Source organism: Heterodontus francisci, unplaced genomic scaffold (genome assembly GCF_036365525.1).
Source record: "Heterodontus francisci isolate sHetFra1 unplaced genomic scaffold, sHetFra1.hap1 HAP1_SCAFFOLD_97, whole genome shotgun sequence".
NCBI lineage: Eukaryota > Metazoa > Chordata > Chondrichthyes > Heterodontiformes > Heterodontidae > Heterodontus > Heterodontus francisci.
The window spans coordinates 168,056-190,135 of record NW_027140606.1 but is presented as its reverse complement, the minus strand read 5'-3'; positions in this window follow the sequence as shown (position 1 = coordinate 190,135).

Genomic DNA, 22,080 nt, shown 5'->3' with positions numbered 1-22,080 from the left:
ATCTAACTGGGTGTCAGTGTGTGTCTGTGTTACTGGGTATCAGTGTATGTCTTTGTTACTTCGTGTCAGTGTATGTGTTTGTGACTTGGTGTCAGTGCATGTCTTTGTTACTGGGTGTCAGTGTATGTCTTTGTTACTTGGTGTAAGTGTGTGTCTGTGTTACATGGTGTCAGTGTATGTCTTTGTCTCTTGGTGTCAGTGTATGTCTTTGTTACTTGGTGTCAGTGTGTGTCTGTGTTACTGGGTATCAGTGTATGTCTTTGTGACTTGGTATCAGTGTATGTCTTTGTTACTGGGTGTCATAGTGTGTCTGCGTTACTGGGTATCAGTGTATGTCTTTGTGACTTGGTATCAGTGTATGTCTTTGTTACTGGGTGTCAGTGTGTCTCTTTGTGACTTGGTGTCAGTGTATGTCTCTGTTACTGGGTGTCAGTGTGTCTCTTTGAGACTTGGTGTCAGTGTATGTCTTTGTTACTTGGTGGAAGTGTGTGTCTGTGTTCCTGGGTATCAGTGTATGTCTTTGTGTCTTGGTATCAGTGTCTGTCTTTGTTACTGGGTGTCAGTGTGTCTCTTTGTGACTTGGTGTCAGTGTATGTCTTTGTTACTTGGTGTAAGTGTGTGTCTGTGTTACTGGGTATCAGTGTTTGTCTTTGTGACTTGGTGTCAGTGTATGTCTTTGTTACTTGGTGTAAGTGTGTGTCTTTGTTACATGGTGTAATTGTATGTCTTTGTTACTTGGTGTCAGTGTATGTCTTTGTTACTTGGTGTCAGTGTGTGTCTGTGTTACTGGGTATCAGTGTATGTCTTTGTTACTGGGTGTCATTGTGTGTCTGCGTTACTGGGTATCAGTGTATGTCTTTGTGACTTGGTATCAGTGTCTGTCTTTGTTACTGGGTGTCAGTGTGTGTCTGTGTTCCTGGGTATCAGTGTATGTCTTTGTGACTTGGTGTCAGTGTATGTCTTTGTTACTGGGTGTCAGTGTGTCTCTTTGTGACTTGGTGTCAGTGTATGTCTTTGTTATTTGGTGGAAGTGTGTGTCTGTGATACTGGGTATCAGTGTATGTCTTTGTGACTTGGTATCAGTGTATGTCTTTGTTACTGGGTGTCAGTGTGTGTCTGTGTTCCTGGGTATCAGTGCATGTCTTTGTGACTTGGTGTCAGTGTATGTCTTTGTTACTTGGTGTAAGTGTGTGTCTGTGATACTGGGTGTCAGTGTATGTCTTTGTTACTTGGTGTAAGTGTGTGTCTGTGATACTGGGTATCAGTGTATGACTTTGTTACTTGGTGTCAGTTTATGACTTTGTTACTTGGTGTCAGTGCATGTGCTTGTGACTTGTTGTCAGTGGATGTCTTTGTTACTGGGTGTCAGTGTATGTCTTTGTTACTTGGTGTAAGTGTATGTCAGTGTTACTTGGTGTAAGTGTATGTCTTTTTGACTTGGTGTCAGTGTATGTCTTTGTTACTGGGTATCAGTGTGTGTCTTTGTCACTTGGTGTCAGTGTATGTCTTTGTTACTTGGTGTAAGTGTGTGTCTTTGTTACATGGTGTAATTGTATGTCTTTGTTACTTGGTGTCAGTGTATGTCTTTGTTACTTGGTGTCAGTGTGTGTCTGTGTTACTGGGTATCAGTGTATGTCTTTGTGACTTGGTATCAGTGTATGTCTTTGTTACTGGGTGTCATTGTGTGTCTGCGTTACTGGGTATCAGTGTATGTCTTTGTGACTTGGTGTCAGTGTATGTCTTTGTTACTGGGTGTCAGTGTGTCTCTTTGTGACTTGGTGTCAGTGTATGTCTTTGTTACTTGGTGGAAGTGTGTGTCTGTGATACAGGGTATCAGTGTATGTCTTTGTGACTTGGTATCAGTGTACGTCTTTGTTACTGGTGTCAGTGTGTGTCTGTGTTCCTGGGTATCAGTGTATGTCTTTGTTACTTGGTGTCAGTTTATGTCTTTGTTACTTGGTGTCAGTGCATATGCTTGTGACTTGTTGTCAGTGAATGTCTTTGTTACTGGGTGTCAGTGTATGTCTTTGTTACTTGGTGTCAGTGTATGTCTTTGTGACTTGGTGTCAGTGTATGTCTTTGTTACTGGGTATCAGTGCATGTCAAAATACTTGGTGTTAGTGTATGTCTTTGTTACTTGGTGTCAGTGTATGTCTGTTACTTGGTGGAAGTGTGTGTCTGTGATACTGGGTATCAGTGTATGTCTTTGTGACTTGGTATCAGTGTATGTCTTTGTTACTGGGTGTCAGTGTGTGCCTGTGTTCCTGGGTATCAGTGTATGTCTTTGTTACTTGGTGTCAGTTTATGTCTTTGTTACTTGGTGTAAGTGTATGACTTTGTTACTTGGTGTCAGTTTATGTCTTTGTTACTTGGTGTCAGTGCATGTGCTTGTGACTTGTCGTCAGTGGATGTCTTTGTTACTGGGTGTCAGTGTATGTCTTTGTTACTTGGTGTCAGTGTATGTCTTTGTTACTGGGTATCAGTGCATGTCAAAATACTTGGTGTTAGTGTATGTCTTTGTTACTTGGTGTCATTGTGTTTCTGTGTATCAGTGTATGTCTTTGTGACTTGGTGTCAGTGTATGTCTTTGTTACTGGGTATCAGTGCATGTCAAAATACTTGGTGTCAGTGTGTTTCTGTGCATCAGTGGATGTCTTTGTTACTGGGTGTCAGTGTGTGTCTGTGACACTAGGTGTCAGTATTTAGTTCAGTTTAGAGATACAGCACTGAAACAGGCCCTCCGGCCCACCGATTCTGTGCCGACCATCAACCAAACATTTATACTAATCCGACACGAATCCCATATTCCAATAACATCCCCACCGGCCCCTATATATTTCCCTCCCACCTACCTATACTAGGGGCAATTTATAATGGCCAATTAACCTACCAACCTGCAAGTCTTTGGGATGTGGGAGGAAACCGGAGCACCCGGAGGAAACCCACGCAGACACAGGGAGAACTTGCAAACTCCGCACAGGCAGTACCCAGAATCGAACCCGGGTCGCTGGAGCTGTGCGGCTGCAGTGCTAACCACTGCGCCACTGTGCTGCCCAGTGTGTATCTGTGTTACTGGGTGTCAGTGTGGTCGTTTGTCTTACTGGGTGTCAGTGTGTGTCTGTGTTACTTGGTGTAAGTGTGAGTCTTTGTTACTTGGTGTCCGTGTGTGTCTGTGTTACTGGGTGTCAGTGCATGTCTTTGATACTGGGTGTAACTGTGTGTCTTTGTTACTTGGTGTCCGTGTTTGTCTGTGTTACTGGGTGTCAGTGTATGTCTTTGTTACTTGGTGTAAGTGTATGTCTGTGTTACTTTGTGTAAGTGTATGTCTTTGTGACCCGGTGTCAGTGTATGTCTTTGTTACTGGGTATCAGTGCACGTCAAAATACTTGGTGTCAATGTATGTCTTTGTTACTTGGTGTCACTGTGTGTATCTAACTGGGTGTCAGTTTGTGTCTGTGTTACTGGGTATCAGTGTATGTCTTTGCTACTTCGTGTCAGTGTATGTGTTTGTGACTTGGTGTCAGTGTATGTCTTTGTTACTTGGTGTAAGTGTGTGTCTTTGTTACATGGTGTAATTGTATGTCTTTGTTACTTGGTGTCAGTGTATGTCTTTGTTACTTGGTGTCAGTGTGTGTCTGTGTTACTGGGTATCAGTGTATGTCCTTGTGACTTGGTATCAGTGTATGTCTTTGTTACTGGGTGTCATTGTGTGTCTGCGTTACTGGGTATCAGTGTATGTCTTTGTGACTTGGTATCAGTGTCTGTCTTTGTTACTGGGTGTCAGTGTGTGTCTGTGTTCCTGGGTATCAGTGTATGTCTTTGTGACTTGGTGTCAGTGTATGTCTTTGTTACTGGGTGTCAGTGTGTCTCTTTCTGACTTGCTGTCAGTGTATGTCTTTGTTACTTGGTGGAAGTGTGTGTCTTTGTTACATGGTGTAATTGTATGTCTTTGTTACTTGGTGTCAGTGTATGTCTTTGTTACTTGGTGTCAGTGTGTGTCTGTGTTACTGGGTATCAGTGTATGTCTTTGTGACTTGGTATCAGTGTCTGTCTTTGTTACTGGGTGTCAGTGTGTGTCTGTGTTCCTGGTTATAAGTGTGTGTCTGTGTTACTGGGTATCAGAGTATGTCTTTGTGACTTGGTATCAGTGTCTGTCTTTGTTACTGGGTGTCAGTGTGTGTCTGTGTTCCTGGTTATCAGTGTATGTCTTTGTGACTTGGTGTCAGTGTATGTCTTTGTTACTTGGTGTCAGTGTGTGTCTGTGTTACTGGGTATCAGTGTATGTCTTTGTGACTTGGTATCAGTGTCTGTCTTTTTTACTGGGTGTCAGTGTGTGTCTGTGTTCCTGGGTATCAGTGTATGTCTTTGTGACTTGGTGTCAGTGTATGTCTTTGTTACTGGGTGTCAGTGTGTCTCTTTGTGACTTGGTGTCAGTGTATGTCTTTGTTACTTGGTGGAATTGTGTGTCTGTGATACTGGGTATCAGTGTATGTCTTTGTGACTTGGTATCAGTGTATGTCTTTGTTACTGGTGTCAGTGTGTGTCTGTGTTCCTGGGTATCAGTGTATGTCTTTGTTACTTGGTGTCAGTTTATGTCTTTGTTACTTGGTGTAAGTGTGTGTCTTTGTTACATGGTGTAATTGTATGTCTTTGTTACTTGGTGTCAGTGTATGTCTTTGTTACTTGGTGTCAGTGTGTGTCTGTGTTACTGGATATCAGTGTATGTCTTTGTGACTTGGTATCAGTGTATGTCTTTGTTACTGGGTGTCAGTGTGTGTCTGTGTTCCTGGGTATCAGTGTATGTCTTTGTTTCTTGGTGTAAGTGTGTGTCTGTGTTACTGGGTATCAGTGTGTGTCTTTGTGACTTGGTGTCAGTGTATGTCTTTGTTACTTGGTGTAAGTGTGTGTCTTTGTTACATGGTGTAATTGTATGTCTTTGTTACTTGGTGTCAGTGTGTGTCTGTGTTACTGGGTATCAGTGTATGTCTTTGTGACTTGGTATCAGTGTATGTCTTTGTTACTTGGTGTCAGTGTGTGCATCTAACTGGGTGTCAGTGTGTGTCTGTGTTACTGGGTATCAGTGTATGTCTTTGTTACTTCGTGTCAGTGTATGTGTTTGTGACTTGGTGTCAGTGTATGTCTTTGTTACTGGGTATCAGTGTATATCTTTGTTACTTGGTGTAAGTGTATGTCTTTGTTACTTGGTGTCAGTGTATGTCTTTTCTACTTGGTGTCAGTGTATGTCTTTGTTACTTGTTGTAAGTGTGTGTCTGTGTTACTGGGTATCAGTGTGTGTCTTTGTGACTTGGTGTCAGTGTATGTCTTTGTTACTTGGTGGAAGTGTGTGTCTGTGATACTGGGTATCAGTGTATGTCTTTGTGACTTGGTATCAGTGTATGTCTTTGTTACTGGGTGTCAGTGTGTGTCTGTGTTCCTGGGTATCAGTGTATGTCTTTGTTACTTGGTGTCAGTTTATGTCTTTGTTACTTGGTGTAAGTGTATGACTTTGTTACTTGGTGTCAGTTTATGTCTTTGTTACTTGGTGTCAGTGCATGTGCTTGTGACTTGTTGTCAGTGGATGTCTTTGTTACTGGGTGTCAGTGTATGTCTTTGTGACTTGGTGTCAGTGTATGTCTTTGTTACTGGGTATCAGTGCATGTCAAAATACTTGGTGTTAGTGTATGTCTTTGTTACTTGGTGTCAGTGTGTTTCTGTGTATCAGTGTATGTCTTTGTGACTTGGTGTCAGTGTATGTCTTTGTTACTGGGTATCAGTGCATGTCAAAATACTTGGTGTCAGTGTGTTTCTCTGCATCAGTGTCTGTCTTTGTTACTGGGTGTCAGTGTGTGTCTGTGACACTAGGTGTCAGTATTTAGTTTAGTTTAGAGATGCAGCACTGAAACAGGCCCTCCGGCCCACCGAGTCTGTGCCGACCATCAACCAAACATTTATACTAATCCTACACGAATCCCATATTCCAATAACATCCCCACCGGCCCCTATATATTTCCCTACCACCTAGCTATACTCGGGGCAATTTATAATGACCAATTAACCTACCAACCTGCAAGTCTTTGGGATGTGGGAGGAAACCGGAGCACCCGGAGGAAACCCACGCAGACACAGGGAGAACTTGCAAACTCCGCACAGGCAGTACCGAGAATCGAACCCGGGTCGCTGGAGCTGTGAGGCTGCAGTGCTAACCACTGCGCCACTGTGCTGCCCAGTGTGTATCTGTGTTACTGGGTGTCAGTGTGGTCGTTTGTCTTACTGGGTGTCAGTGTGTGTCTGTGTTACTTGGTGTAAGTGTGAGTCTTTGTTACTTGGTGTCCGGGTGTGTCAGTGTTACTGGGTGTCAGTGCATGTCTTTGATACTGGGTGTAACTGTGTGTCTTTGTTACTTGGTGTCCGTGTTTGTCTGTGTTACTGGGTGTCAGTGTATGTCTTTGTTACTTGGTGTAAGTGTATGTCTGTGTTACTTTGTGTAAGTGTATGTCTTTGTGACCTGGTGTCAGTGTATGTCTTTGTTACTGGGTATCAGTGCACGTCAAAATACTTGGTGTCAATGCATGTCTTTGTTACTTGGTGTCAGTGTGTGTATCTAACTGGGTGTCAGTGTGTGTCTGTGTTACTGTGTATCAGTGTATGTCTTTGTTACTTCGTGTCAGTGTATGTGTTTGCGACTTGGTGTCAGTGTATGTCTTTGTTACTTGGTGTCATTGTATGTCTTTGTTACTTGATGTAAGTGTGTGTCTGTGTTACTGGGTATCAGTGTGTGTCTTTGTGACTTGGTGTCAGTGTATGTCTTTGTTACTTTGTGTAAGTGTGTGTCTTTGTTACATGGTGTAATTGTATGTCTTTGTTACTTGGTGTCAGTGTATGTCTTTGTTACTTGGTGTCAGTGTGCGTCTGTGTTACTGGGTATCAGTGTATGTCTTTGTGACTTGGTATCAGTGTATGTCTTTGTTACTGGGTGTCATTGTGTGTCTGCGTTACTGGGTATCAGTGTATGTCTTTGTGACTTGGTATCAGTGTCTGTCTTTGTTACTGGGTGTCAGTGTGTGTCTGTGTTCCTGGGTATCAGTGTATGTCTTTGTGACTTGGTGGAAGTGTGTGTCTGTGATACTGGGTATCAGTGTATGTCTTTGTGACTTGGTGTCAGTGTATGTCTTTGTTACTTGGTGAAAGTGTGTGTCTTTGTTACATGGTGTAATTGTATGTCTTTGTTACTGGGTGTCAGTGTGTGTCTGTGTTCCTGGGTATCAGTGTATGTCTTTGTTACTTGGTGTAAGTGTGTGTCTGTGTTACTGGGTATCAGTGTGTGTCTTTGTGACTTGGTGTCAGTGTATGTCTTTGTTACTTGGTGTAAGTGTGTGTCTTTGTTACATGGTGTAATTGTATGTCTTTGTTACTTGGTGTCAGTGTATGTCTTTGTTACTTGGTGTCAGTGTGTGTCTGTGTTACTGGATATCAGTGTATGTCTTTGTGACTTGGTATCAGTGTATGTCTTTGTTACTGGGTGTCAGTGTGTGTCTGTGTTCCTGGGTATCAGTGTATGTCTTTGTTTCTTGGTGTAAGTGTGTGTCTGTGTTACTGGGTATCAGTGTGTGTCTTTGTGACTTGGTGTCAGTGTATGTCTTTGTTACTTGGTGTAAGTGTGTGTCTTTGTTACATGGTGTAATTGTATGTCTTTGTTACTTGGTGTCAGTGTGTGTCTGTGTTACTGGGTATCAGTGTATGTCTTTGTGACTTGGTATCAGTGTATGTCTTTGTTACTTGGTGTCAGTGTGTGCATCTAACTGGGTGTCAGTGTGTGTCTGTGTTACTGGGTATCAGTGTATGTCTTTGTTACTTCGTGTCAGTGTATGTGTTTGTGACTTGGTGTCAGTGTATGTCTTTGTTTCTGGGTGTCAGTGTATGTCTTTGTTACTTGGTGTAAGTGTGTGTCTATGTTACTGGGTATCAGTGTGTGTCTTTGTGACTTGGTGTCAGTGTATGTCTTTGTTACTTGGTGTAAGTGTGTGTCTGTGTTACTGGGTATCAGTGTGTGTCTTTGTGACTTGGTGTCAGTGTATGTCTTTGTTACTTGGTGGAAGTGTGTGTCTGTGATACTGGGTATCAGTGTATGTCTTTGTGACTTGGTATCAGTGTATGTCTTTGTTACTGGGTGTCAGTGTGTGTCTGTGTTCCTGGGTATCAGTGTATGTCTTTGTTACTTGGTGTCAGTTTATGTCTTTGTTACTTGGTTTAAGTGTATGACTTTGTTACTTGGTGTCAGTTTATGTCTTTGTTACTTGGTGTCAGTGCATGTGCTTGTGACTTGTTGTCAGTGGATGTCTTTGTTACTGGGTGTCAGTGTATGTCTTTGTGACTTGGTGTCAGTGTATGTCTTTGTTACTGGGTATCAGTGCATGTCAAAATACTTGGTGTTAGTGTATGTCTTTGTTACTTGGTGTCAGTGTGTTTCTGTGTATCAGTGTATGTCTTTGTGACTTGGTTTCAGTGTATGTCTTTGTTACTGGGTATCAGTGCATGTCAAAATACTTGGTGTCAGTGTGTTTCTGTGCATCAGTGTCTGTCTTTGTTACTGGGTGTCAGTGTGTGTCTGTGACACTAGGTGTCAGTATTTAGTTTAGTTTAGAGATGCAGCACTGAAACAGGCCCTCCGGCCCACCGAGTCTGTGCCGACCATCAACCAAACATTTATACTAATCCTACACGAATCCCATATTCCAATAACATCCCCACCGGCCCCTATATATTTCCCTACCACCTACCTATACTCGGGGCAATTTATAATGACCAATTAACCTACCAACCTGCAAGTCTTTGGGATGTGGGAGGAAACCGGAGCACCCGGAGGAAACCCACGCAGACACAGGGAGAACTTGCAAACTCCGCACAGGCAGTACCGAGAATCGAACCCGGGTCGCTGGAGCTGTGAGGCTGCAGTGCTAACCACTGCGCCACTGTGCTGCCCAGTGTGTATCTGTGTTACTGGGTGTCAGTGTGGTCGTTTGTCTTACTGGGTGTCAGTGTGTGTCTGTGTTACTTGGTGTAAGTGTGAGTCTTTGTTACTTGGAGTCCGGGTGTGTCTGTGTAACTGGGTGTCAGTGCATGTCTTTGATACTGGGTGTAACTGTGTGTCTTTGTTACTTGGTGTCCGTGTTTGTCTGTGTTACTGGGTGTCAGTGTATGTCTTTGTTACTTGGTGTAAGTGTATGTCTGTGTTACTTTGTGTAAGTGTATGTCTTTGTGACCTGGTGTCAGTGTATGTCTTTGTTACTGGGTATCAGTGCACGTCAAAATACTTGGTGTCAATGCATGTCTTTGTTACTTGGTGTCAGTGTGTGTATCTAACTGGGTGTCAGTGTGTGTCTGTGTTACTGTGTATCAGTGTATGTCTTTGTTACTTCGTGTCAGTGTATGTGTTTGCGACTTGGTGTCAGTGTATGTCTTTGTTACTTGGTGTCAGTGTATGTCTTTGTTACTCGATGTAAGTGTGTGTCTGTGTTACTGGGTATCAGTGTGTGTCTTTGTGACTTGGTGTCAGTGTATGTCTTTGTTACTTGGTGTAAGTGTGTGTCTTTGTTACATGGTGTAATTGTATGTCTTTGTTACTTGGTGTCAGTGTATGTCTTTGTTACTTGGTGTCAGTGTGCGTCTGTGTTACTGGGTATCAGTGTATGTCTTTGTGACTTGGTATCAGTGTATGTCTTTGTACCTGGGTGTCATTGTGTGTCTGCGTTACTGGGTATCAGTGTATGTCTTTGTGACTTGGTATCAGTGTTTGTCTTTGTTACTGGGTGTCAGTGTGTGTCTGTGTTCCTGGGTATCAGTGTATGTCTTTGTGACTTGGTGTCAGTGTATGTCTTTGTTACTTGGTGTAAGTGTGTGTCTTTGTTACATGGTGTAATTGTATGTCTTTGTTACTGGGTGTCAGTGTGTGTCTGTGTTCCTGGGTATCAGTGTATGTCTTTGTTACTTGGTGTAAGTGTGTGTCTGTGTTACTGGGTATCAGTGTGTGTCTTTGTGACTTGGTGTCAGTGTATGTCTTTGTTACTTGGTGTAAGTGTGTGTCTTTGTTACATGGTGTAATTGTATGTCTTTGTTACTTGGTGTCAGTGTATGTCTTTGTTACTTGGTGTCAGTGTGTGTCTGTGTTACTGGGTATCAGTGTATGTCTTTGTGACTTGGTATCAGTGAATGTCTTTGTTACTTGGTGTCAGTGTGTGCATCTAACTGGGTGTCAGTGTGTGTCTGTGTTACTGGGTATCAGTGTATGTCTTTGTTACTTCGTGTCAGTGTATGTGTTTGTGACTTGGTGTCAGTGTATGTCTTTGTTACTTGGTGTAAGTGTGTGTCTTTGTTACATGGTGTAATTGTATGTCTTTTTTACTTGGTGTCAGTGTATGTCTTTGTTACTTGGTGTCAGTGTGTGTCTGTGTTACTGGGTATCAGTGTATGTCTTTGTGACTTGGTATCAGTGTATGTCTTTGTTACTGGGTGTCATTGTGTGTCTGCGTTACTGGGTATCAGTGTATGTCTTTGTGACTTGGTATCAGTGTCTGTCTTTGTTACTGGGTGTCAGTGTGTGTCTGTGTTCCTGGGTATCACTGTATGTCTTTGTGACTTGGTGTCAGTGTATGTCTTTGTTACTTGGTGTCAGTGTGTGTCTGTGTTACTGGGTATCAGTGTATGTCTTTATGACTTGGTATCAGTGTCTGTCTTTGTTACTGGGTGTCAGTGTGTGTCTGTGTTCCTGGGTATCAGTGTATGTCTTTGTGACTTGGAGTCAGTGTATGTCTTTGTTACTTGGTGTCAGTGTGTGTCTGTGTTACTGGGTATCAGTGTATGTCTTTGTGACTTGGTATCAGTGTCTGTCTTTTTTACTGGGTGTCAGTGTGTGTCTGTGTTCCTGGGTATCAGTGTATGTCTCTGTGACTTGGTGTCAGTGTATGTCTTTGTTACTGGGTGTCAGTGTGTCTCTTTGTGACTTGGTGTCAGTATATGTCTTTGTTACTTGGTGGAATTGTGTGTCAGTGATACTGGGTATCAGTGTATGTCTTTGTGACTTGGTATCAGTGTATGTCTTTGTTACTTGGTGTCAGTGTGTGCATCTAACTGGGTGTCAGTGTGTGTCTGTGTTACTGGGTATCAGTGTATGTCTTTGTTACTTCGTGTCAGTGTATGTGTTTGCGACTTGGTGTCAGTGTATGTCTTTGTTACTTGGTGTCAGTGTATGTCTTTGTTACTTGATGTAAGTGTGTGTCTGTGTTACTGGGTATCAGTGTGTGTCTTTGTGACTTGGTGTCAGTGTATGTCTTTGTTACTTGGTGTAAGTGTGTGTCTTTGTTACATGGTGTAATTGTATGTCTTTGTTACTTGGTGTCAGTGTATGTCTTTGTTACTTGGTGTCAGTGTGAGTCTGTGTTACTGGGTATCAGTGTATGTCTTTGTGACTTGGTATCAGTGTATGTCTTTGTTACTGGGTGTCATTGTGTGTCTGCGTTACTGGGTATCAGTGTATGTCTTTGTGACTTGGTATCAGTGTCTGTCTTTGTTACTGGGTGTCAGTGTGTGTCTGTGTTCCTGGGTATCAGTGTATGTCTTTGTGACTTGGTGTCAGTGTATGTCTTTGTTACTGGTTGTCAGTGTGTCTCTTTGTGACTTGGTGTCAGTGTATGTCTTTGTTACTTGGTGGAAGTGTGTGTCTGTGATACTGGGTATCAGTGTATGTCTTTGTGACTTGGTGTCAGTGTATGTCTTTGTTACTTGGTGTAAGTGTGTGTCTTTGTTACATGGTGTAATTGCATGTCTTTGTTACTGGGTGTCAGTGTGTGTCTGTGTTCCTGGGTATCAGTGTATGTCTTTGTTACTTGGTGTAAGTGTGTGTCTGTGTTACTGGGTATCAGTGTGTGTCTTTGTGACTTGGTGTCAGTGTATGTCTTTGTTACTTGGTGTAAGTGTGTGTCTTTGTTACATGGTGTAATTGTATGTCTTTATTACTTGGTGTCAGTGTATGTCTTTGTTACTTGGTGTCAGTGTGTGTCTGTGTTACTGGGTATCAGTGTATGTCTTTGTGACTTGGTATCAGTGTATGTCTTTGTTACTTCGTGTCAGTGTGTGCATCTAACTGGGTGTCAGTGTGTGTCTGTGTTACTGGGTATCAGTGTATGTCTTTGTTACTTCGTGTCAGTGAATGTGTTTGTGACTTGGTGTCAGTGTAGGTCTTTGTTACTGGGTGTCAGTGTATGTCTTTGTTACTTGGTGGAAGTGTGTGTCTGTGTTACTGGGTATCAGTGTGTGTCTTTGTGACTTGGTGTCAGTGTATGTCTTTGTTACTTGGTGTAAGTGTGTGTCTGTGTTACTGGGTATCAGTGTGTGTCTTTGTGACTTGGTGTCAGTGTATGTCTTTGTTACTTGGTGGAAGTGTGTGTCTGTGATACTGGGTATCAGTGTATGTCTTTGTGACTTGGTATCAGTGTATGTCTTTGTTACTGGGTGTCAGTGTGTGTCTGTGTTCCTGGGTATCAGTGTATGTCTTTGTTACTTGGTGTCAGTTTATGTATTTGTTACTTGGTGTAAGTGTATGACTTTGTTACTTGGTGTCAGTTTATGTCTTTGTTACTTGGTGTCAGTGCATGTGCTTGTGACTTGTTGTCAGTGGATGTCTTTGTTACTGGGTGTCAGTGTATGTCTTTGTTACTTGGTGTCAGTGTATGTCTTTGTGACTTGGTGTCAGTGTATGTCTTTGTTACTGGGTATCAGTGCATGTCAAAATACTTGGTGTTAGTGTATGTCTTTGTTACTTGGTGTCAGTGTGTTTCTGTGTATCAGTGTATGTCTTTGTGACTTGGTGTCAGTGTATGTCTTTGTTACTGGGTATCAGTGCCTGTCAAAATACTTGGTGTCATTGTGTTTCTGTGCATCGGTGTATGTCTTTGTTACTGGGTGTCAGTGTGTGTCTTTGTTACTTGGTGTCAGTGTGTGTATCTAACTGGGTGTCAGTGTGTGTCTGTGTTACTGGGTATCAGTGTATGTCTTTGTTACTTGTTGTAAGTGTGTGTCTGTGTTACTGGGTATCAGTGTGTGTCTTTGTGACTTGGTGTCAGTGTATGTCTTTGTTACTTGGTGTAAGTGTGTGTCTTTGTTACATGGTGTAATTGTATGTCTTTGTTACTTGGTGTCAGTGTATGTCTTTGTTACTTGGTGTCAGTGTGTGTCTGTGTTACTGGGTATCAGTGTATGTCTTTGTGACTTGGTATCAGTGTATGTCTTTGTTACTGGGTGTCATTGTGTGTCTGCGTTACTGGGTATCAGTGTATGTCTTTGTGACTTGGTATCAGTGTCTGTCTTTGTTACTGGGTGTCAGTGTGTGTCTGTGTTCCTGGGTATCAGTGTATGTCTTTGTGACTTGGTGTCAGTGTATGTCTTTGTTACTGGGTGTCAGTGTGTCTCTTTGTGACTTGGTGTCAGTGTATGTCTTTGTTACTTGGTGGAAGTGTGTGTCTGTGATACTGGGTATCAGTGTATGTCTTTGTGACTTGGTGTCAGTGTATGTCTTTGTTACTTGGTGTAAGTGTGTGTCTTTGTTACATGGTGTAATTGTATGTCTTTGATACTTGGTGTCAGTGTATGTCTTTGTTACATGGTGTCAGTGTGTGTCTGTGTTACTGGATATCAGTGTATGTCTTTGTGACTTGGTATCAGTGTATGTCTTTGTTACTGGGTGTCAGTGTGTGTCTGTGTTCCTGGGTATCAGTGTATGTCTTTGTTACTTGGTGTAAGTGTGTGTCTGTGTTACTGGGTATCAGTGTGTGTCTTTGTGACTTGGTGTCAGTGTATGTCTTTGTTACTTGGTGTAAGTGTGTGTCTTTGTTACATGGTGTAATTGTATGTCTTTGTTACTTGGTGTCAGTGTATGTCTTTGTTACTTGGTGTCAGTGTGTGTCTGTGTTACTGGGTATCAGTGTATGTCTTTGTGACTTGGTATCAGTGTATGTCTTTGTTACTTGGTGTCAGTGTGTGCATCTAACTGGGTGTCAGTGTGTGTCTGTGTTTCTGGGTATCAGTGTATGTCTTTGTTACTTCGTGTCAGTGTATGTGTTTGTGACTTGGTGTCAGTGTATGTCTTTGTTACTGGCTGTCAGTGTATATCTTTGTTACTTGGTGTAAGTGTGTGTCTGTGTTACTGGGTATCAGTGTATGTCTTTGTGACTTGGTATCAGTGTATGTCTTTGTTACTGGGTCTCAGTGTGTGTCTGTGTTCCTGGGTATCAGTGTATGTCTTTGTGACTTGGTGTCAGTGTATGTCTTTGTTACTTGGTGTAAGTGTTTGTCTTTGTTACATGGTGTAATTGTATGTCTTTGTTACTTGGTGTCAGTGTATGTCTTTGTTACTTGGTGGAAGTGTGTGTCTGTGATACTGGGTATCAGTGTATGTCTTTGTGACTTGGTATCAGTGTATGTCTTTGTTACTGGGTGTCAGTGTGTGTCTGTGTTCCTGGGTATCACTGTATGTCTTTGTTACTTGGTGTCAGTTTATGTCTTTGTTACTTGATGTAAGTGTATGACTTTGTTACTTGGTGTCAGTTTATGTCTTTGTTACTTGGTGTCAGTGCATGTGCTTGTGACTTGTTGTCAGTGGATGTCTTTGTTACTGGGTGTCAGTGTATGTCTTTGTTACTTGGTGTCAGTGTATGTCTTTGTGACTTGGTGTAAGTGTATGTCTTTGTTACTGGGTATCAGTGCATGTCAAAATACTTGGTGTTAGTGTATGTCTTTGTTACTTGGTGTCAGTGTGTTTCTGTGTATCAGTGTATGTCTTTGTGACTTGGTGTCAGTGTATGTCTTTGTTACTGGGTATCAGTGTATGTCTTTGTTACTTGGTGTCAGTGTGTTTCTGTGCATCAGTGTTTGTCTTTGTTACTGGGTGTCAGTGTGTGTCTGTGACACTAGGTGTCAGTATTTAGTTTAGTTTGGAGATACAGCACTGAAACTGTCTGTGCCGACCATCAACCAAACATTTATACTAATCCTACACGAATCCCATATTCCAATAACATCCCCACCGGCCCCTATATATTTCCCTACCACCTACCTATACTAGGGGCAATTTATAATGGCCAATTAACCTACCAACCTGCAAGTCTTTGGGATGTGGGAGGAAACCGGAGCACCCGGAGGAAACCCACGCAGACACAGGGAGAACTTGCAAACTCCGCACAGGCAGTACCCAGAATCGAACCCGGGTCGCTGGAGCTGTGCGGCTGCAGTGCTAACCACTGCGCCACTGTGCTGCCCAGTGTGTATCTGTGTTACTGGGTGTCAGTGTGGTCGTTTGACTTACTGGGTGTATGTCTTTGTTACTGGATGTCAGTGTGTGTCTGTGTTCCTGGGTATCAGTGTATGTCTTTGTTACTTGGTGTCAGTTTATGTCTTTGTTACTTGATGTAAGTGTATGACTTTGTTACTTGGTGTCAGTTTATGTCTTTGTTACTTGGTGTCAGTGCATGTGCTTGTGACTTGTTGTCAGTGGATGTCTTTGTTACTGGGTGTCAGTGTGTGTCTGTGTGACTTGGTGTCAGTGTATGTCTTTGTTACTTGGTGTCAGTGTGTGTCTGTGTTACTGGGTATCAGTGTATGTCTTTGTGACTTGGTATCAGTGTATGTCTTTGTTACTTGGTGTCAGTGTGTGCATCTAACTGGGTGTCAGTGTGTGTCTGTGTTACTGCGTATCAGTGTATGTCTTTGTTACTTCGTGTCAGTGTATGTGTTTGTGACTTGGTGTCAGTGTATGTCTTTGTTACTGGCTGTCAGTGTATATCTTTGTTACTTGGTGTAAGTGTGTGTCTGTGTTACTGGGTATCAGTGTGTGTCTTTGTGACTTGGTGTCAGTGTATGTCTTTGTTACTTGGTGTAAGTGTGTGTCTTTGTTACATGGTGTAATTGTATGTCTTTGTTACTTGGTGTCAGTGTATGTCTTTGTTACTTGGTGTCAGTGTGTGTCTGTGTTACTGGGTATCAGTGTATGTCTTTGTGACTTGGTATCAGTGTATGTCTTTGTTACTGGGTGTCAGTGTGTGTCTGTGTTCCTGGGTATCAGTGTATGTCTTAGTGACTTGGTGTCAGTGTATGTCTTTGTTACTTGGTGTAAGTGTGTGTCTTTGTTACATGGTGTAATTGTATGTCTTTGTTACTTGGTGTCAGTGTATGTCTTTGTTACTTGGTGGAAGTGTGTGTCTGTGATACTGGGTATCAGTGTATGTCTTTGTGACTTGGTATCAGTGTATGTCTTTGTTACTGGGTGTCAGTGTGTGTCTGTGTTCCTGGGTGTCAGTGTGTGTCTGTGTTCCTGGGTATCAGTGTATGTCTTTGTTACTTGGTGTCAGTTTATGTCTTTGTTACTTGGTGTAAGTGTATGACTTTGTTACTTGGTGTCAGTTTATGTCTTTGTTACTTGGTGTCAGTGCATGTGCTTGTGACTTGTTGTCAGTGGATTTCTTTGTTACTGGGTGTCAGTGTATGTCTTTGTTACTTGGTGTCAGTGTATGTCTTTGTGACTTGGTGTAAGTGTATGTCTTTGTTACTGGGTATCAGTGCATGTCAAAATACTTGGTGTTAGTGTATGTCTTTGTTACTTGGTGTCAGTGTGTTTCTGTGTATCAGTGTATGTCTTTGTGACTTGGTGTCAGTGTATGTCTTTGTTACTGGGTATCAGTGTATGTCTTTGTTACTTGGTGTCGGTGTGTTTCTGTGCATCAGTGTTTGTCTTTGTTACTGGTTGTCAGTGTGTGTCTGTGACACTAGGTGTCAGTATTTAGTTTAGTTTGGAGATACAGCAATGAAACAGGCCCTCCGGCCCACCGAGTCTGTGCCGACCATCAACCAAACATTTATACTAATCCTACACGAATCCCATATTCCAATAACATCCCCACCGGCCCCTATATATTTCCCTACCACCTACCTATACTAGGGGCAATTTATAATGGCCAATTAACCTACCAACCTGCAAGTCTTTGGGATGTGGGAGGAAACCGGAGCACCCGGAGGAAACCCACGCAGACACAGGGAGAACTTGCAAACTCCGCACAGGCAGTACCCAGAATCGAACCCGGGTCTCTGGAGCTGTGCGGCTGCAGTGCTAACCACTGCGCCACTGTGCTGCCCAGTGTGTATCTGTGTTACTGGGTGTCAGTGTGGTCGTTTGTCTTACTGGGTGTCAGTGTGTGTCTGTGTTACTTGGTGTAAGTGTGAGTCTTTGTTACTTGGTGTCCGTGTGTGTCTGTGTTACTGGGTGTCAGTGCATGTCTTTGATACTGGGTGTAACTGTGTGTCTTTGTTACTTGGTGTCCGTGTTTGTCTGTGTTACTGGGTGTCAGTGTATGTCTTTGTTACTTGGTGTAAGTGTATGTCTGTGTTACTTTGTGTAAGTGTATGTCTTTGTGACCTGGTGTCAGTGTAGGTCTTTGTTACTGGGTATCAGTGCACGTCAAAATACTTGGTGTCAATGTATGTCTTTGTTACTTGGTGTCAGTGTGTGTATCTAACTGGGTCTCAGTGTGTGTCTGTGTTACTGGGTATCAGTGTATGTCTTTGTTACTTGGTGTCAGTGTATGTCTTTGTTACTTGGTGTCAGTGTGTGTCTGTGTTACTGGGTATCAGTGTATGTCTTTGTGACTTGGTATCAGTGTATGTCTTTGTTACTGGGTGTCAGTGTGTGTCTGTGTTCCTGGGTATCAGTGTATGTCTTAGTGACTTGGTGTCAGTGTATGTCTTTGTTACTTGGTGTAAGTGTGTGTCTTTGTTACATGGTGTAATTGTATGTCTTTGTTACTTGGTGTCAGTGTATGTCTTTGTTACTTGGTGGAAGTGTGTGTCTGTGATACTGGGTATCAGTGTATGTCTTTGTGACTTGGTATCAGTGTATGTCTTTGTTACTGGGTGTCAGTGTGTGTCTGTGTTCCTGGGTGTCAGTGTGTGTCTGTGTTCCTGGGTATCAGTGTATGTCTTTGTTACTTGGTGTCAGTTTATGTCTTTGTTACTTGGTGTAAGTGTATGACTTTGTTACTTGGTGTCAGTTTATGTCTTTGTTACTTGGTGTCAGTGCATGTGCTTGTGACTTGTTGTCAGTGGATTTCTTTGTTACTGGGTGTCAGTGTATGTCTTTGTTACTTGGTGTCAGTGTATGTCTTTGTGACTTGGTGTAAGTGTATGTCTTTGTTACTGGGTATCAGTGCATGTCAAAATACTTGGTGTTAGTGTATGTCTTTGTTACTTGGTGTCAGTGTGTTTCTGTGTATCAGTGTATGTCTTTGTGACTTGGTGTCAGTGTATGTCTTTGTTACTGGGTATCAGTGTATGTCTTTGTTACTTGGTGTCGGTGTGTTTCTGTGCATCAGTGTTTGTCTTTGTTACTGGTTGTCAGTGTGTGTCTGTGACACTAGGTGTCAGTATTTAGTTTAGTTTGGAGATACAGCACTGAAACAGGCCCTCCGGCCCACCGAGTCTGTGCCGACCATCAACCAAACATTTATACTAATCCTACACGAATCCCATATTCCAATAACATCCCCACCGGCCCCTATATATTTCCCTACCACCTACCTATACTAGGGGCAATTTATAATGGCCAATTAACCTACCAACCTGCAAGTCTTTGGGATGTGGGAGGAAACCGGAGCACCCGGAGGAAACCCACGCAGACACAGGGAGAACTTGCAAACTCCGCACAGGCAGTACCCAGAATCGAACCCGGGTCTCTGGAGCTGTGCGGCTGCAGTGCTAACCACTGCGCCACTGTGCTGCCCAGTGTGTATCTGTGTTACTGGGTGTCAGTGTGGTCGTTTGTCTTACTGGGTGTCAGTGTGTGTCTGTGTTACTTGGTGTAAGTGTGAGTCTTTGTTACTTGGTGTCCGTGTGTGTCTGTGTTACTGGGTGTCAGTGCATGTCTTTGATACTGGGTGTAACTGTGTGTCTTTGTTACTTGGTGTCCGTGTTTGTCTGTGTTACTGGGTGTCAGTGTATGTCTTTGTTACTTGGTGTAAGTGTATGTCTGTGTTACTTTGTGTAAGTGTATGTCTTTGTGACCTGGTGTCAGTGTATGTCTTTGTTACTGGGTATCAGTGCACGTCAAAATACTTGGTGTCAATGTATGTCTTTGTTACTTGGTGTCAGTGTGTGTATCTAACTGGGTCTCAGTGTGTGTCTGTGTTACTGGGTATCAGTGTATGTCTTTGTTACTTCGTGTCAGTGTATGTGTTTGTGACTTGGTGTCAGTGTATGTCTTTGTTAATTGGTGTAAGTGTGTGTCTGTGTTACTGGGTATCAGTGTGTGTCTTTGTGACTTGGTGTCAGTGTATGTCTTTGTTACATGGTGTAATTGTATGTCTTTGTTACTTGGTGTCAGTGTGTTTCTGTGCATCAGTGTATGTCTGTGTTACTGGGTGTCAGTGTGTGTCTGTGACACTAGGTGTCAGTATTTAGTTTAGTTTGGAGATACAGCACTGAAACAGGCCCTCCGGCCCACCGAGTCTGTGCCGACCATCAACCAAACATTTATACTAATCCTACACGAATCCCATATTCCAATAACATCCCCACCGGCCCCTATATATTTCCCTACCACCTACCTATACTAGGGGCAATTTATAATGGCCAATTAACCTACCAACCTGCAAGTCTTTGGGATGTGGGAGGAAACCGGAGCACCCGGAGGAAACCCACGCAGACACAGGGAGAACTTGCAAACTCCGCACAGGCAGTACCCAGAATCGAACCCGGGTCGCTGGAGCTGTGAGGCTGGAGTGCTAACCACTGCGCCACTGTGCTGCCCAGTGTGTATCTGTGTTACTGGGTGTCAGTGTGGTCGTTTGTCTTACTGGGTGTCAGTGTGTGTCTGTGTTACTTGGTGTTAGTGTGAGTCTTTGTTACTTGGTTCCGTGTGTGTCTGTGTTACTGGGTGTCAGTGCATGTCTTTGATACTGGGTGTAACTGTGTGTCTTTGTTACTTGTTGTCCGTGTTTGTCTGTGTTACTGGGTGTCAGTGTATGTCTTTGTTACTTGGTGTAAGTGTATGTCTGTGTTACTTTGTGTAACTGTATGTCTTTGTGACCTGGTGTCAGTGTATGTCTTTGTTACTGGGTATCAGTGCACGTCAAAATACTTGGTGTCAATGTATGTCTTTGTTACTTGGTGTCAGTGTGTGTATCTAACTGGGTGTCAGTGTGTGTCTGTGTTACTGGGTATCAGTGTATGTCTTTGTTACTTGTTGTAAGTGTGTGTCTGTGTTACTGGGTATCAGTGTGTGTCTTTGTGACTTGGTGTAAGTGTATGTCTTTGTTACTTGGTGTAAGTGTGTGTCTTTGTTACATGGTGTAATTGTATGTCTTTGTTACCTGGTGTCAGTGTATGTCTTTGTTACTTGGTGTCAGTGTGTGTCTGTGTTACTGGGTATCAGTGTATGTCTTTGTGACTTGGTATCAGTGTATGTCTTTGTTACTGGGTGTCATTGTGTGTCTGCGTTACTGGGTATCAGTGTATGTCTTTGTGACTTGGTATCAGTGTCTGTCTTTGTTACTGGGTGTCAGTGTGTGTCTGTGTTCCTGGGTATCAGTGTATGTCTTTGTGACTTGGTGTCAGTGTATGTCTTTGTTACTGGGTGTCAGTGTGTCTCTTTGTGACTTGGTGTCAGTGTATGTCTTTGTTACTTGGTGGAAGTGTGTGTCTGTGATACTGGGTATCAGTGTATGTCTTTGTGAATTGGTGTCAGTGTATGTCTTTGTTACTTGGTGTAAGTGTGTGTCTTCGTTACATGGTGTAATTGTATGTCTTTGTTACTTGGTGTCAGTGTATGTCTTTGTTACATGGTGTCAGTGTGTGTCTGTGTTACTGGATATCAGTGTATGTCTTTGTGACTTGGTATCAGTGTATGTCTTTGTTACTGGGTGTCAGTGTGTGTCTGCGTTCCTGGGTATCAGTGTATGTCTTTGTTACTTTCTGTAAGTGTGTGTCTGTGTTACTGGGTATCAGTGTGTGTCTTTGTGACTTGGTGTCAGTGTATGTCTTTGTTACTTGGTGTAAGTGTGTGTCTTTGTTACATGGTGTAATTGTATGTCTTTGTTACTTGGTGTCAGTGTATGTCTTTGTTACTTGGTGTCAGTGTGTGTCTGTGTTACTGGGTATCAGTGTATGTCTTTGTGACTTGGTATCAGTGTATGTCTTTGTTACTTGGTGTCAGTGTGTGCATCTAACTGGGTGTCAGTGTGTGTCTGTGTTACTGGGTATCAGTGTATGTCTTTGTTACTTCGTGTCAGTGTATGTGTTTGTGACTTGGTGTCAGTGTGTGTCTGTGTTACTGGGTATCAGTGTATGTCTTTGTTACTTGTTGTAAGTGTGTGTCTGTGTTACTGGGTATCAGTGTGTGTCTTTGTGACTTGGTGTCAGTGTATGTCTTTTTTACTTGGTGTAAGTGTGTGTCTTTGTTACATGGTGTAATTGTATGTCTTTGTTACTTGGTGTCAGTGTATGTCTTTGTTACTTGGTGTCAGTGTGTGTCTGTGTTGCTGGGTATCAGTGTATGTCTTTGTGACTTGGTATCAGTGTATGTCTTTGTTACTGGGTGTCATTGTGTGTCTGCGTTACTGGGTATCAGTGTATGTCTTTGTGACTTGGTATCAGTGTCTGTCTTTGTTACTGGGTGTCAGTGTGTGTCTGTGTTCCTGGGTATCAGTGTATGTCTTTGTGACTTGGTGTCAGTGTATGTCTTTGTTACTGGGTGTCAGTGTGTCTCTTTGTGACTTGGTGTCAGTGTATGTCTTTGTTACTTGGTGGAAGTGTGTGTCTGTGATACTGGGTATCAGTGTATGTCTTTGTGAATTGGTGTCAGTGTATGTCTTTGTTACTTGGTGTAAGTGTGTGTCTTTGTTACATGGTGTAATTGTATGTATTTGTTACTTGGTGTCAGTGTATGTCTTTGTTACATGGTGTCAGTGTGTGTCTGTGTTACTGGATATCAGTGTATGTCTTTGTGACTTGGTATCAGTGTATGTCTTTGTTACTGGGTGTCAGTGTGTG